Source organism: Oncorhynchus mykiss, chromosome 24 (genome assembly GCF_057628025.1).
Source record: "Oncorhynchus mykiss isolate SJ-2025 chromosome 24, ASM5762802v1, whole genome shotgun sequence".
In the NCBI taxonomy this organism is placed as follows: Eukaryota; Metazoa; Chordata; class Actinopteri; order Salmoniformes; family Salmonidae; genus Oncorhynchus; species Oncorhynchus mykiss.
The window spans coordinates 29,613,363-29,627,797 of NC_143045.1; the positions used below are offsets into that span (position 1 = coordinate 29,613,363).

The 14,435-nt window shown below is 42.4% G+C and overlaps 4 non-coding genes across 4 annotated transcripts; 2 read left to right on the plus strand and 2 right to left on the minus strand.

The window, feature by feature from the left end:
• Positions 1 to 439: 439 nt before the first annotated feature.
• On the plus strand, positions 440 to 513 carry trnai-aau (transfer RNA isoleucine (anticodon AAU)). Its single transcript has one exon. It is a non-coding gene; the product is annotated as a tRNA-Ile (tRNA).
• Positions 514 to 5,826: 5,313 nt separating this feature from the next.
• Positions 5,827 to 5,898, minus strand: trnap-ugg (transfer RNA proline (anticodon UGG)). The gene has a single exon. It is a non-coding gene; the product is annotated as a tRNA-Pro (tRNA).
• A 3,413-nt stretch (positions 5,899 to 9,311) lies between these two features.
• trnap-agg (transfer RNA proline (anticodon AGG)) lies at positions 9,312 to 9,383 on the plus strand. The gene has a single exon. It is a non-coding gene; the product is annotated as a tRNA-Pro (tRNA).
• Positions 9,384 to 9,627: 244 nt separating this feature from the next.
• On the minus strand, positions 9,628 to 9,699 carry trnaw-cca (transfer RNA tryptophan (anticodon CCA)). Its single transcript has one exon. It is a non-coding gene; the product is annotated as a tRNA-Trp (tRNA).
• Positions 9,700 to 14,435: the final 4,736 nt, after the last annotated feature.

A 14,435-nucleotide genomic window follows, 5' to 3' on the forward strand; every position in this document is an offset into this window, starting at 1 on the left:
TTTGTCCATAATCCCACCATGTAGGGAAGGCTATTACGTGCCCTCTAGCCAACAGAGCTACAGAACACGTGCCAATACCAGTGGGCACACTCGCTATAGTTCTCCATGTTTTTGTGAGAAAATTATCAATAGAGTTAAAAATGCGATGGAATCCCATTTCACATATTTTTTATTCGGTACGTGGGAATTTAACCGCAAAAGGCATTTTTATGTTACACGTCACCAGGCACAGCCTCTTATCTGCAACAAGTCAATTTGATGTTAACCTCTGTAAAAATGCACATATTGTTTCTAGGCGGATTTTTGAATATACACGTGAAAATATGTTGTCAATTGGGTGGAAACCTAGTTAGTGGTGAACAAATTAGTGAGAACTACCCCCCAATAACTGTACGGATCACTATATCACTATATTGCTTACAACAGCTGAGGTGTAGAAGGCCGGTTAGCTCAGTTGGTTAGAGCGTCGTGCTAATAACGCGAAGGTCGCGGGTTCGATACCCGTACTGGCCAGTGTCTTTTACCACAGATTCTGGTTAGTCAGAGGGCATTTAATGAAGTACCCGTCTCGGCCGTTTGAAAACAATGAGAACAAGGGTAGGCTAACTATGTCTGTATTAACCAATTCATCAAAGAATTTTTACAATCTGTCATATCAAAATATAATTCAGTGAGTACTAGCTAGATTACACTAAATCTGAATTTGTCCTGCTTGGTGACCTATACTGGGACATGCTTAAACCACCCGACCAAGTCCTAAAGCAAATTAGCAAATCAGATTATTACCAATCACACAAGGTATGACTCAAAACACCCAGAAAAGGCTCTTCGATGTTATCCTCACAAATAATCCTGATAGGTATCAATCAGTCTGGTGTTTTCTGTAATGACCTTAGTGATTCCTGTTTTACAGCCTGTGTTCATAATGGCTGCTCAGTGAAACAGCCAGTCCTGATTTGTCTTAGAGGCTTGCTAAAAAACTTTAATGAGCAAGCCTTCCTTCATGACCTGGCCTCTGTAAATTGGTATAGAATCAGCTTGATCCCCTCTGTCGAAGATGCTTGGACTTTCTCTTTTGATATTTTCAGTGATATTGTTAACAAACATGCCCCCATAAAGAAAATGAGAATTAAAAACAGATTTAGCCCCTGGTTTGACCGTGATCTTGCAGGGTTACTCCACCTCAAGAATTGCATTTGGTAAAAGGCTCGGCACACACATACTCAGGCTGACTGGCCCTCGTTCAGGCAAATGAGAAATAAGTGCACTCAGTCTATTCGGAAGGCCAAAGTGAGTTACTTTAAGGAGCAGTTAACTCTCTCTGTGGGTCTAACCCCAAGAAGTTCAGGAAAACGATTAAAGACCTGGAGAATAGACCCTCCTCCTCACAGCTGCCCATGTCCCTTAAAGTTGATGATGTGGTTGTTACTGACAAGAAGCACATGGCTGAGCTCTTTAATCACCACTTCATTAAGTCAGGATTCCTATTTGACTCAGCCATGCCTCCTTGCCCGTCCAACATTTCCTCATCTCCCACCCCTTCTAATGCGACTAGCCTTGATGCTCCACCCTATTTTTCCCCTGCTCCGCTACAAAGTTTCTCCCTGCAGGCAGTCACTGAGCCCGGGGAGCTAAAGGAGCTCCTTAAACTTGACCCTAAAAAGACATCTGGGTCAGATGGTTTACACCCTTTCTTCTTTAAGGTTGCTGCTCCTATCATAGCCAATCCTAATTCTGATGTTTTTAACTTGTCTGTCCTCTCTGGGGAGGTTCCCATTGCCATGGTCCATCCTTTATTTAAAGAGGACCTCGGCGTTACTCTGGACCCTGATCTCTCTTTTGAAGAACATATCAAGACCATTTCAAGGACAGCTTTTTTCCATCTACGTAACATTGCAAAAATCAGAAACTTTCTGTCCAAAAATGATGCAGAAAAATTAATCCATGCTTTTGTCACTTCTAGGTTAGACTACTGCAATGCTCTACTTTCCGGCTACCCGGATAAAGCACTAAATAAACTTCAGCTAGTGCTAAATACGGCTGCTAGAATCCTGACTAGAACCAAAAAATTGGATCATATTACTCCAGTGCTAGCCTCTCTACACTGGCTTCCTGTCAAAGCAAGGGCTGATTTCAAGGTTTTACTGCTAACCTACAAAGCATTACATGGGCTTGCTCCTACCTATCTCTCTGATTTGGTCCTGCCGTACATACCTACACGTACGCTATGGTCACAAGACGCAGGCCTCCTAATTGTCCCTAGAATTTCTAAGCAAACAGCTGGAGGCAGGGCTTTCTCCTATAGAGCTCCATTTTTATGGAACGGTCTGCCTACCCATGTCAGAGACGCAAACTCGGTCTCAACCTTTAAGTCTTTATTGAAGACTCATCTCTTCAGTAGGTCCTTTGATTGAGTGTAGTCTGGCCCAGGAGTGGGAGGGTGAACGGAAAGGCTCTGGAGCAACGAACCGCCCTTGCTGTCTCTGCCTGGCCAGTTCCCCTCTTTCCACTGGGATTCTCTGCCTCTAACCCTATTACAGGGGCTGAGTCACTGGCTTACTGGGGCTCTCTCATGCCGTCCCTGGAGGGGGTGCGTCACCTGAGTGGGTTGAGTCACTGATGTGGTCATCCTGTCTGGGTTGGTTGGTGCCGTGGCGGAGGTCTTTGTGGGCTATACTCAGCCTTGTCTCAGGATGGTAAGTTGGTGGTTGAAGATATCCCTCTAGTGGTGTGGGGGCTGTGCTTTGGCAAAGTGGGTGGGGTTATATCCTTCCTGTTTGGCCCTGTCCGGGGGTGTCCTCGGATGGGGCCACAGTGTCTCCTGACCCCTCCTGTCTCAGCCTCCAGTATTTATGCTGCAGTAGTTTATGTGTCGGGGGGCTAGGGTCAGTTTGTTATATCTGGAGTACTTCTCCTGTCCTATTCGGTGTCCTGTGTGAATCTAAGTGTGCGTTCTCTAATTCTCTCCTTCTCTCTTTCTCTCTCTCGGAGGACCTGAGCCCTAGGACCATGCCCCAGGACTACCTGACACGATGACTCCTTGTTGTCCCCAGTCCACCTGTCTGTGCTGCTGCTCCAGTTTCAACTGTTCTGCCTTATTATTATTCGACCATGCTGGTCATTTATGAACATTTGAACATCTTGGCCATGTTCTGTTATAATCTCCACCCGGCACAGCCAGAAGAGGACTGGCCATCCCACATATGCTCTCTCTAATTCTCTCTCTCGGAGGACCTGAGCCCTAGGACCATGCCCCAGGAATACCTGACATGATGACTCCTTGCTGTCCCCAGTCCACCTGACTGTGCTGCTGCTCCAGTTTCAACTGTTCTGCCTTATTATTATTCGACCATGCTGGTCATTTATGAACATCTGGACATCTTGGCCATGTTCTGTTATAATTTCCACCCGGCACAGCCAGAAGAGGACTGGCCACCCCACATAGCCTGGTTCCTCTCTAGGTTTCTTCCTAGGTTTTGGCCTTTCTAGGGAGTTTTTCCTAGCCACCGTGCTTCTACACCTGCATTGCTTGCTGTTTGGGGTTTTAGGCTGGGTTTCTGTACAGCACTTTGAGATATCAGCTGATGTACGAAGGGCTATATAAATAAATTTGATTTGATTTGATTTGATAGGCCTATTTCTATTTTTCAGTTTATCAAAAGTGTGTGGAAAATATGTCAATAATCAACTGACTGGCTTTCTTGATGTCTATAGTATTCTCTCTGGTATGCAGTCTGGTAGCCGCTCAGGTTATGGAGGTGTCACTGCAACCTTATAGGTCCTCAATGATGTCACCATTGCCCTTGATTCTAAGCAATATTGTGCTCTACAACAAAGCTTTCTTAGTGTCCAACAAGCTTTCTCTGCCCTTAATCTTCTTCTGAACACCTCCAAAACAAAGGGCATGTGGTTTGGTAAGAATAATGTCCCTCTCCCCACAGGTGTGATTACTGTCTCTGAGGGTTTAGAGATTGAGGTAGTCACTTCATACAAGTATTTGGGAGTATGGCTAGACTGTACACTGTCCTTCTCTCGGTACACTGTCCCCACCCCTTTCCTTTGTCTACCAAGCCGTCATATCGGTTTCGTATACTAGGGACTTTTCTTTGCATCATGCTAGTAACCAATGTATAACCTATCCTGTTTGTGTTTATGTAATTCTGTGTGATTATTTTGTTAGTTAGTAAATAAATAATTAAGCCACTTTGTATATCGCTGATTCATAATTTATGCTAGGGTTCGTGCAGATATCCATGAGTATGCGACATTCAGAATATGACTGATGAGGTAATAATACATTAATAAGTGACTGTAATCGATAAGATATGAAAATATCTGAAGACTTCCTAGTTAATTACTGTTTACGTGATTAGTTTAATCAGGTGATAATTACACAGATAATTGATTTGATATAACAGTCTTCACATTAATGATAGATGGTTAGCCAACGTTAAGACACATGCTAGATTACGTAGACGTAATTTATAGATCGGCAGGTAAGGGTGCTCTCGAGCGGCTAGATGTTCTTTACCATTCGGCCATCAGATTTGCCACCAATGCTCCTTATAGGACACATCACTACACTCTATACTCCTCTGTAAACTGGTCATCTCTGTATAGCCATCGCAGGACCCACTTGTTGATGCTTATTTATAAAACCCTCTTAGGCCTCACTCCCCCCTATCTTTTATTTTTTTGTTTTATTTAACCTTTATTTAACTATCTGAGATATATACTACAACCCTCATCCTCCACATACAACACCCGTTCTGCCAGTCACATTCTGTTAAAGGTCCCCAAAGCACACACATCCCTGGGTTGCTCCTCTTTTCAGTTCACTGCAGCTAGTGACTGGGACGAGCTGCAAAAAAACACTCAAACTGGACAGTTTTATCTCAATCTCTTCATTCAAAGACTCAATAATGGACACTCTTACTGACAGTTGTGGCTGCTTTGCGTGATGTATTGTTGTCTCTACCTTCTTGCCCTTTGTGCTGTTTTCTGGGCTCAATAATGTTTGTACCCTGTTTTGTGCTGCTACCATGTTGTGCTGCTGCCATGTTGTGCTGCTACCATGTTGTTGTCATGTTGTGTTGCTACCACATGCTGTGTTGTCATGTGTTGCTGCCGTGCTATGTTGTTGTCTTAGGTCTCTCTTTATGTAGTGTGTTGTCTCTCTTGTCCTCATGTGTGTTTAATCCCAGCCCCTGTCCCCACAGGAGGCCTTTTGGTAGGCTGTAATTTTAAATAAGAATTTGTACTTAACTGACTTGCCTTGTTAAATTAAGATTAAATAAATAATAATAATAAAATATCCCAAATGGATACATTACTGCTGTAACCTTGGCCGACATGCAAATTGTGTACAGAACACTCCCGAGGACTGTGGGCTGTCATTCTAAATATTCTATCCACATACTGTCCATACATTTACATTTGTCATTTAGCAGAGGCCCTTATCCAGAGTGACAGCAGTGAGTTCATAAATGTATGTACTTTTTCTTACGAAAATCCCATCACATATACATGTGTATAAAAATACAGACTATCTATCTATTTATATATATATATATAGGCCACCCTATATAGATAGATAGATAGAAAGTCTGGATTCCGACATTGCTCCTCCTCATTATTTATGTCTTAATTCCATTATTTTACTTTTAGAATTGTGTGTATTGTTGTGAATTGTTAGATATTACTGCATTGTTGGAGATAGGAACACAAGCGTTTCGCTATAGTCGCTATAACATCTGATAAACATGTGTATGCTACCAATAAAATGTGACTTGAACTGACCGAAAAAAATACAAAAGCTGAAAATGCGGGCTCGTCCGGGATTTGAACCCGGGACCTCTCGCACCCAAAGCGAGAATCATACCCCTAGACCAACGAGCCGCTTGAGTTTAATTTACACAACCCACAATTTGAAACATTGGTATTGAATATTTACAAAATGCGTAAATAATCGAAATACATCCTCGGAATGGCCACACAACACAAACGTAGCTAGACGATTGTATAGCTGCTAGGGAGAAACAACATAAATGTATCTATCGCCTGGTGGCAAGATATTCAAGAGTTTCTAAACGTTCTGCAATGTATATTTCAATTATATTTGGTGTAACTGCTATAGTAACCTAACCTACCAGGCATAAAAAGACGCCTGCGCGACCTCGCCACATTCGTTTATCAGGGTAGACGGGGCGTTCCTGCCTGTGGGCCACCCTCGAGACACCGAATGCTAACTAGCTAGCAGACTAGCCAGCAGACTAGCCAGCAGACCAGCCAGCTAATACGCTTTTTGACGGCTCTGCAGAGAGTGCTGCCACAGATAGAACAATGAGATAGATATTTAGTTATAAAAAATATTTGGTGCTGCCTGACTAAAGCTGAATTGTGGCAGTAGCTAGCTAGATACAGTAACCTAGCTACAACTTTGTATTCTACCATCCCACTATTCCAACACAATCTCACACTCGATTTGTGCAAATATGTACAAAAAGTATTTCAGCGTTTTTGTGTGGCTTAATTCATGTAAGAATACAAACTTTTGTTCCAATTAATTTGTAGGAAAAGGCACACATTTTTGTGCGACTTCATTCATAAGAAAATACATTTTTAGGGGGCAAACTTTGGAACAATCTTTTTAAAGTTATTGAAGCAATGCATTTTGGCCTTTTTGAGTCCCACATTTATTTATATAAAAAAACAAAAGTGTTAGCAACCTGATTTTGGGCTCCTGAGTGGCACAGCGGTCTAAGGCACTGTATTTCACTGCAAGAGGTGTTATTACAGTTCCTGGTTCAAATCCAGGCTGAATCACATCCGGTTGGGGTTGGGAGTCCCATAGGGTGGTGCGCAATTGACCCAGTGTCGTCTGGGGTAAGCTGTCACTGTAAATAAGAATTTGCTGTTAACTGACTTGCCTCTTCCATTTTCAAATAATTGCACCAACAGTTGTTGCCTTCTCACCAAGCTGTTTGCCTATTGTCCTGTAGCCCATCCCAGCCTTGTGCAGGTCCTTACACAGCTCTCTGGTCTTGGCCATTGTGGAGAGGTTGGAATCTGTTTGATTGAGTGCGTGGACAGGTGTCTTTTATACAGATAACGAGTTCAAACAGGTGCAGTTAATACAGGTAATGAGTGGAGAACAGGAGGGCTTCTTAAAGAAAAACTAACAGGTCTGTGAGAGCCGGAATTCTTACTGGTTGGTTGGTGATCAAATACTTATGTCATGCAATAAAATGCTAATTAATGATTTAAAAATCATACAATGTGATTTTCTGAATTTTTGTTTTAGATTCCATCTCTCACAGTTGAAGTGTACCTATGATAAAAATGACAGACCTCTACATGCTTTGTAGGAAAACCTGCAAAATCGGCAGTGTATCAAATACTTGTTCTCCCCACTGTATATACATATCAAATCAAATCAAATTTTATTTGTCACATACACATGGTTAGCAGATGTTAATGCGAGTGTAGCGAAATGCTTGTGCTTCTAGTTCCGACAATGCAGTAATAACAAGTAATCTAACTGACAATTCCAAACTACTGTCTTGTACACAGTGTAAGGGGATAAAGAATATGTACATAAGGATATATGAATGAGTGATGGTACAGAGCAGCATAGGCAAGATACAGTAGATGGTATCGAGTACAGTATATACATATGAGATGAGTATGTAAACAAAGTGGCATAGTTAAAGTGGCTAGTGATACATGTATTACATAAGAATACAGTCGATGATATAGAGTACAGTATATACGTATGCATATGAGATGAATAATGTAGGGTAAGTAACATTATATAAGGTAGCATTGTTTAAAGTGGCTAGTGATATATTTACATCATTTCCCATCAATTCCCATTATTAAAGTGGCTGGAGTTGAGTCAGTGTCAGTGTGTTGGCAGCAGCCACTCAATGTTAGTGGTGGCTGTTTAACAGTCTGATGGCCTTGAGATAGAAGCTGTTTTTCAGTCTCTCGGTCCCAGCTTTGATGCACCTGTGCTGACCTTGCCTTCTGGATGATAGCGGGGTGAACAGGCAGTGGCTCGGGTGGTTGATGTCCTTGATGATCTTTATGGCCTTCCTGTGACATCGGGTGGTGTAGGTGTCCATATATGTATGGCTCCCAGCAGTCTTATGGCTTGGGGGTAGAAACTGTTAAAAAGCATTTTGGACCTAGACTTGGCGCTCCGGTACCACTTGCTGTGCGGTAGCAGGGAGAACAGTCTAATACTAGGGTGGAGTCTTTGGCAATTTTTAGGGCCTTCCTCTGCCTGCCCAGTATAGAGGTCCTGGATTCCTACTCATCACTTATTATTATTACAAATAGAAGATAAACACATCTCACAATGGTGCTATTTTAGTTAAATTAAATCAAAGCTAAATCGATGTCTCACAAGATCACATAATAATTAGGCTAATTAGTATTTTACATAACAGAACCAAATGTATTACTATAAAGGCTACTGTAGCATAGTGTGCCTATAATATGTTGCATCAAAAACATCTCCTCAGCCATGTCTTATCTGAAGCTGAATTGTCAGCTTTATTTCCTCATGAAACCAAATTGTAACAGCACGTCCAAGCAGGATAAGCTTTGATTGAAACAAAATAGGCTAAAAAGTTTGTTAACACCATCTGCTTTAATTTGCCCACAAAACAGTAGTTAAAGTAGATCTAAGTACATGTTCCCATGAAACTGATTGAGATCAAATATTTTCTAACAACATGTGTGGGCACTTAGCATAGGAAAATGTTGCGATTGGAGAATGCATGTTATACAATGATATGCAATAGGCTACAGCTGTCTGTACAAACTTTGATTGAGAAATTATGACATAAAAAAAATATATGTTTGTTCACTCACCTAAAAAAAATAGCACTACATCACTGGGCAATATGGACAGTATATGAATAAAGGTAGACGTTAAATAGTAAATTAAAATCCAAGACAGTCAAATTATACAGTTTGAGGAGTACTTCTGTCTGTAATAATGCCCTTTTGTGGGGAAAAACTCATTTTGATAGGCTGGGCCTAACTGCCCAGTAGGTCAGCCTGGCCCAAGTGGGCTATGCCCTCCCTGGCCCACCCATGGCTGCGCCCCTGCCCAAACACGTGAAATCCATAGATTAGGGCCTAATGAATTTAATTAAATTGACTGATTTCCTTATATGAACTCTAACTCAGTAATATCGTTGAAATTGTTACGTGTTGCGTTAATATTCTTCTTCCGTACAATTGATGAGATTTGCATTACAGCTTTCAGTTATAAAGCGAAATATTTCAAGTTTCTTCACGGCTCGTTGGTCTAGGGGTATGATTCTCGCTTAGGGTGCGAGAGGTCCCGGGTTCAAATCCCGGACGAGCCCACTTTTTATAAAAATAATTATATGCTTATTTTTTTCCATGAAAAGCATGCAGATCTTCAACTATAATATCTGCCAATAGCAGAGACCAAAACGATGCAACACAGACGAACGCTTTTGTGTAAATGTGTTTTTCTTTTACAAGGTGGATGGCGGATAGGGCTCTCTTCTCACCTAGGAATAACGATTGTTTTACAACCAAGCAACCCGGAGTTCATACAGAGACAACACATACTAAGAAAAATAATGACCCCGACGTGATTTGAACACGCAACCTTCTGATCTGGAGTCAGACGCGCTACCGTTGCGCCACGAGGTCTATAATATGCATTTGTACATCGTCTGTAAAAACAGTTGTTCAATGTCTCTATTTCGCTACATTGATTGTAACGCTCTAGGTAGCTGATGTGATATGGCAAGAACTAACTGACACTACAACAATGTCACAAAGGTGTTACAAAATACCCGCATTGTCTTTAGCCTATGACCAGACAGAAAAAAACCCCCACAGGTCAGGATGCTTTGAAAATTAAATGAAACACTCAAAAATCAACTACTTGATATTTTGAGATTTTGGAGGAATTAAATTTTAAGTATGCTCGTATATTTTTGACACTACATTCAGACAGTAATGAAATGAGCTAGCCCCTATCTGAGAGCAGCCCTCATCCTCCATAAACTACACCTGTTCTGCCGCAACACCGGCCAGTCACATTTTGTTCAAGGTCCCCAAAGCACACACATCCCTGGGTCACTCCTCTATCCAGTTCGCTGCAGCTAGTGACTGGAACGAGCTGCAAAAACACTAACTGGATCGTTTTTATCTCCATCTCTTCATTCAAAGACTCAATCATGGACATTCTTACTGACAGTTGTGGCTGCTTCGCATGATGTATTGTTCTTTCTACCTTCTTGCCCTTCTTACACTGTGTGCCCTCAGGCCCCTACTCCACCACTACCACATATCTACAGTAATAAATCCACGTGTATGTATAGTGCGTATGTTATCGTGTGTGTGTGTGTGTGTGTGTGTGTGTGTGTGTGTGCGTGTGTCTGTTGCTTCACAGTCCCCGCTGTTCCACAATATGTTTTTTAATCTGTTTTTTAAATGTAATTTTACTGCTTGCATCAGTTTTTGTTATTTTTTTTTTCTCACCTTTATTTAACCAGGTAGGCTAGTTGAGAACACCTTTATTTAACCAGGTAGGCTAGTTGAGAACAAGTTATCATTTACAACTGCGACCTGGCCAAGATAAAGCAAAGCAGTGTGACACAGACAACAACACAGAGTTACACATGGAATAACATGGAATAAACAATAAACAAGCCAATAACACAATAAACAAGTCAGCGACACAGTAGATAAAGAAGAAAGTCTATATACAGTGTGCAAAAGGCATGAGGTAGGCAATAAATAGGCCATAGTAGCGAAGAATGACAATTTAGCAGATTAACACTGGAGTGATAAATGAGCAGATGATGTGCAAGGAGAGATACTGGTGTGCAAAAGAGCAGAAAAGTAAATAAAAACAGTATGGGGATGAGGTGGGTAGATTGGGTGGGCTATTTCCCCTTGGCTATGTACAGCTGCAGCGATCGGTTAGCTGCTCAGATAGCAGATGTTTAAAGTTGGTGAGGGAAATATAAGTCTCCAGCTTCAGCAATTTTTGCAATTCGTTCCAGTCACTGGCAGCAGAGAACTGGAAGGAAAGGGGTTGGCTTTGGGGATGATCAGTGAGATATACCCACTGGAACGCTTCGGGTGGGTGTTGTTATCGTGACCAGTGAGCTGAGATAAGGTGGAGCTTTACCAAGCATAGACTTTACAGATGACCTGGAGCCAGTGAGTCTGGCGACGAATATGTAGCGAAGGCCAGCCGAATAGAGCATACAGGTCGCAGTGGTGGGTGGTATAAGGTGATTTGGTAACAAAACGGATGGCACTGTGATAGACTGCATCCAGTTTGCTGAGTAGAGTATTGGAAGCTATTTTGTAGATGACATCGCCGAAGTCGAGGATCGGTAGGATAGTCAGTTTTACTAGGGTAAGTTCGGCGGCGTGAGTGAAGGAGGCTTTGTTTGCGAAATAGAAAGCCGATTCTAGATTTGATTTTGGATTGGAGATGTTTAATATGAGTCTGGAAGGAGAGTTTACAGTCTAGCCAGACACCTAGGTATTATTAGTTGTCCACATAATCTAGGTCAGAACCGTCCAGGGTGGTGATGCTATTCGGGCGGGCAAGTGCGGGCAGCGAACAGTTGAAAATCATGCATTTGGTTTTACTAGCGTTTAAGAGCAGTTGGAGGCCACGGAAGGAGTGTTGTATGGCATTGAAGCTCGTTCGGAGGTTAGTTAGCACAGTTCCAAAGAAGGGCCAGAAGTATACAGAATGGTGTCGTCTGCGTTGAGGTGGATCAGGGAATGACCCGCAGCAAGATTGATCATTGATATATACACAGAAAAGAGTCAGCCCGAGAATTAAACCCTGTGGTACCCCCATAGAGACTGCCAGAGGTCCCTCCAATGTGACACACTGAACTCTGTCTGCAAGTAGTTGGTGAACCAGGCGAGGCAGTCATTAGAGAAACCAAGGGTTTTGAGTCTGCCGATAAGAATACGGTGATTGACAGAGTCGAAAGCCTTGGCCAGGTCGATGAAGACGGCTGCACAGTACTGTCTTTTATCGATGCCAGTTATGACATTGTTTAGTAGAGTATGGCTGAGAGTATGGCTTGAGCGTGGCTGAGGTGCACAGAAGGTACGCTTGGATTCAAAATGGTCAGTGATCTGTTTATTAACTTGGCCTTCGAAGACTTTAGAGAGGCAGTGCAGGATAGATATAGGTCTATAGCAGGTTGGGTCTAGAGTGTCACCCCCTTTGAAGAGGGGAATGACCGCGGCAGCTTTCCAATCTTTAGGGATCTAGGACGATACGAAAGAGAGGTTGAACAGGCTGGTAATAGGGGTTTCAACAATGGAGGCGGATAGTTTTAGAAAGAGGGTCCAGATTGTCTAGCCCAGCTGATTTGTACGGGTCCAGGTTTTGCAGTTACTTGATGTGGAATAGAGTTCCATGTAGTCATGGCTCTATGTAGTACTGTGTGCCTCCCATAGTCCCATGTGTGCCTCCCATAAATTAATTTGCGATTTCCAACTTGTTGTGTAATGTTTATGTCCAATTGCCGATGAGCACCGATTTGTTTTAGCTATCATTTTTCTTCATTATTTCTCTTCATATGACCCGTATTAAAAAGGATTTGCCAGTAGATTGTTGACTTGATTCATGACTTCTAACTAAGATTTTGAAAGTATGATGTTGACATGATTGGTCCTATCAAAGCTACGTGATTTGACATTTTATGGCCAATGACCTTGAGCCTTCTTGGATGGGCACTTCCAGTGAAACTCTATGGCAGCACTGAAGGGGCTTGAATTTTTTAGCTCTACCCTTTGATTTGGCGGTGACATACTGTCCCCATGAGTGACAGAGCACTGAGCCTATCACGTTTTAGGGAAGACCCAGGTGCAGACAGTGTCGAAGTAACAAAAGTTAATTACTAGAACAGAGGGCAGGCAAAACCACAGGTCAAGGGTAGGCAGAGGTCAGTAATCAAGTGTGGTGGGGCAAGGTACAGGACAGCAGGCAGGCAGGGTCAGGGCAGGCAGAATGGTCAAAACCAGGAACTACAGAAAAGACAGGCGCAAGGGGAAAATCAGAAGTTTTAGAACACCTACTCATTCAAGGGTTTTTCTTCATTATTGCTATTTTCTACATTGTAGAATAATAGTGAAGACATCAAAACTATGAAATAACACATATTGTCACCCCCATGATCTGTTTCACCTGTCTTTGTGATTGTTTCCACCCCTATCCAGTTGTCGCCCATCTTCCCCATCATCCCCTGTGTATTTATACCTCACTTGCCTAGTTAAATAAATTCATTATATACTAATCTATGGATTTCACATGACTGGGAAAACAGATCTGTTGGTCACAGACACCTTAAGAAAAAGGTAGGGGTGTGGATCAGAAAACCAGTCAGTATCTGGTGTGACCACCATTTGCCTCATGCAACGTGACACATCTCCTTCGCATAGAGCTGATCAGGCTGTTGATTGCGGCCTGTGGAATGTTGTCCCACTCCTCTTCAATGGCTGTGTGAAGTTTCTGGATATTGCCGGGAACTGTAACACGCTGTTGTACACGTCGATCCAGAGCATCCCAACCATGCCTAATGGGTGATATGTCTGGTGAGTACGCAGACCATGGGTAGAACTGGGCCATATTCAGCTTCCAGGAATTGTGTACAGATCCTTGGAACATGGGGCCGTGCATTATCATGCTGAAACATGATGAGGTGATGGCACCGGATGAATGGCACAACAATGAGCCTCAGGATCTCATCACGGTATCTCTGTGCATTCAAACTGCCATTGATAAAATGCAATTGCCTTTAGTTGTCTCTGGCTTATGCCTGCCCATTCCATAAGTGCCCCTGTGACAACAACCCCCTTGTGGCCCCCCCTAAATGTGGAGTATGAATTTTGTTTTACATAACACATTTTTGCTATCGTTCTTTTTTTACATCCGTTATTAGACAGTGGCAACGATGATGATTATGAACATGGTCTTTTGCCTGCTAATGCCTGCAATGCAGTGAAGAAAACGATGACAACAATAACGTCTAATGTAAATGGCCCCTCTAACAGTACAACTGGCCCCAGCTTGGCCCCCCCAGTTGAAATGGTCTAGAACCACCACTGCAGGTAGGCCAGTTGAGAACAAGTTCTCATTTACAACTGCGACCTGACCAAGATAAAGAGTTACAGATAAAAAAATGTACAGTCAATAACACAATAGAAAAATCTATGTACAGTCTGTGCAAATGTAGAAGATTAGGGAGGTAGGCAATAAATAGGCCATAGAGGTGAAATAATTACAATTTAGCATTAACTACTGGAGTGATAGATGTGTAGATGATGATGTGCAAGTAGAGATACTGGGGTGCAAAATAACAAAAAGATAAGTAACAATATGGGGATGAAGTAGCTGG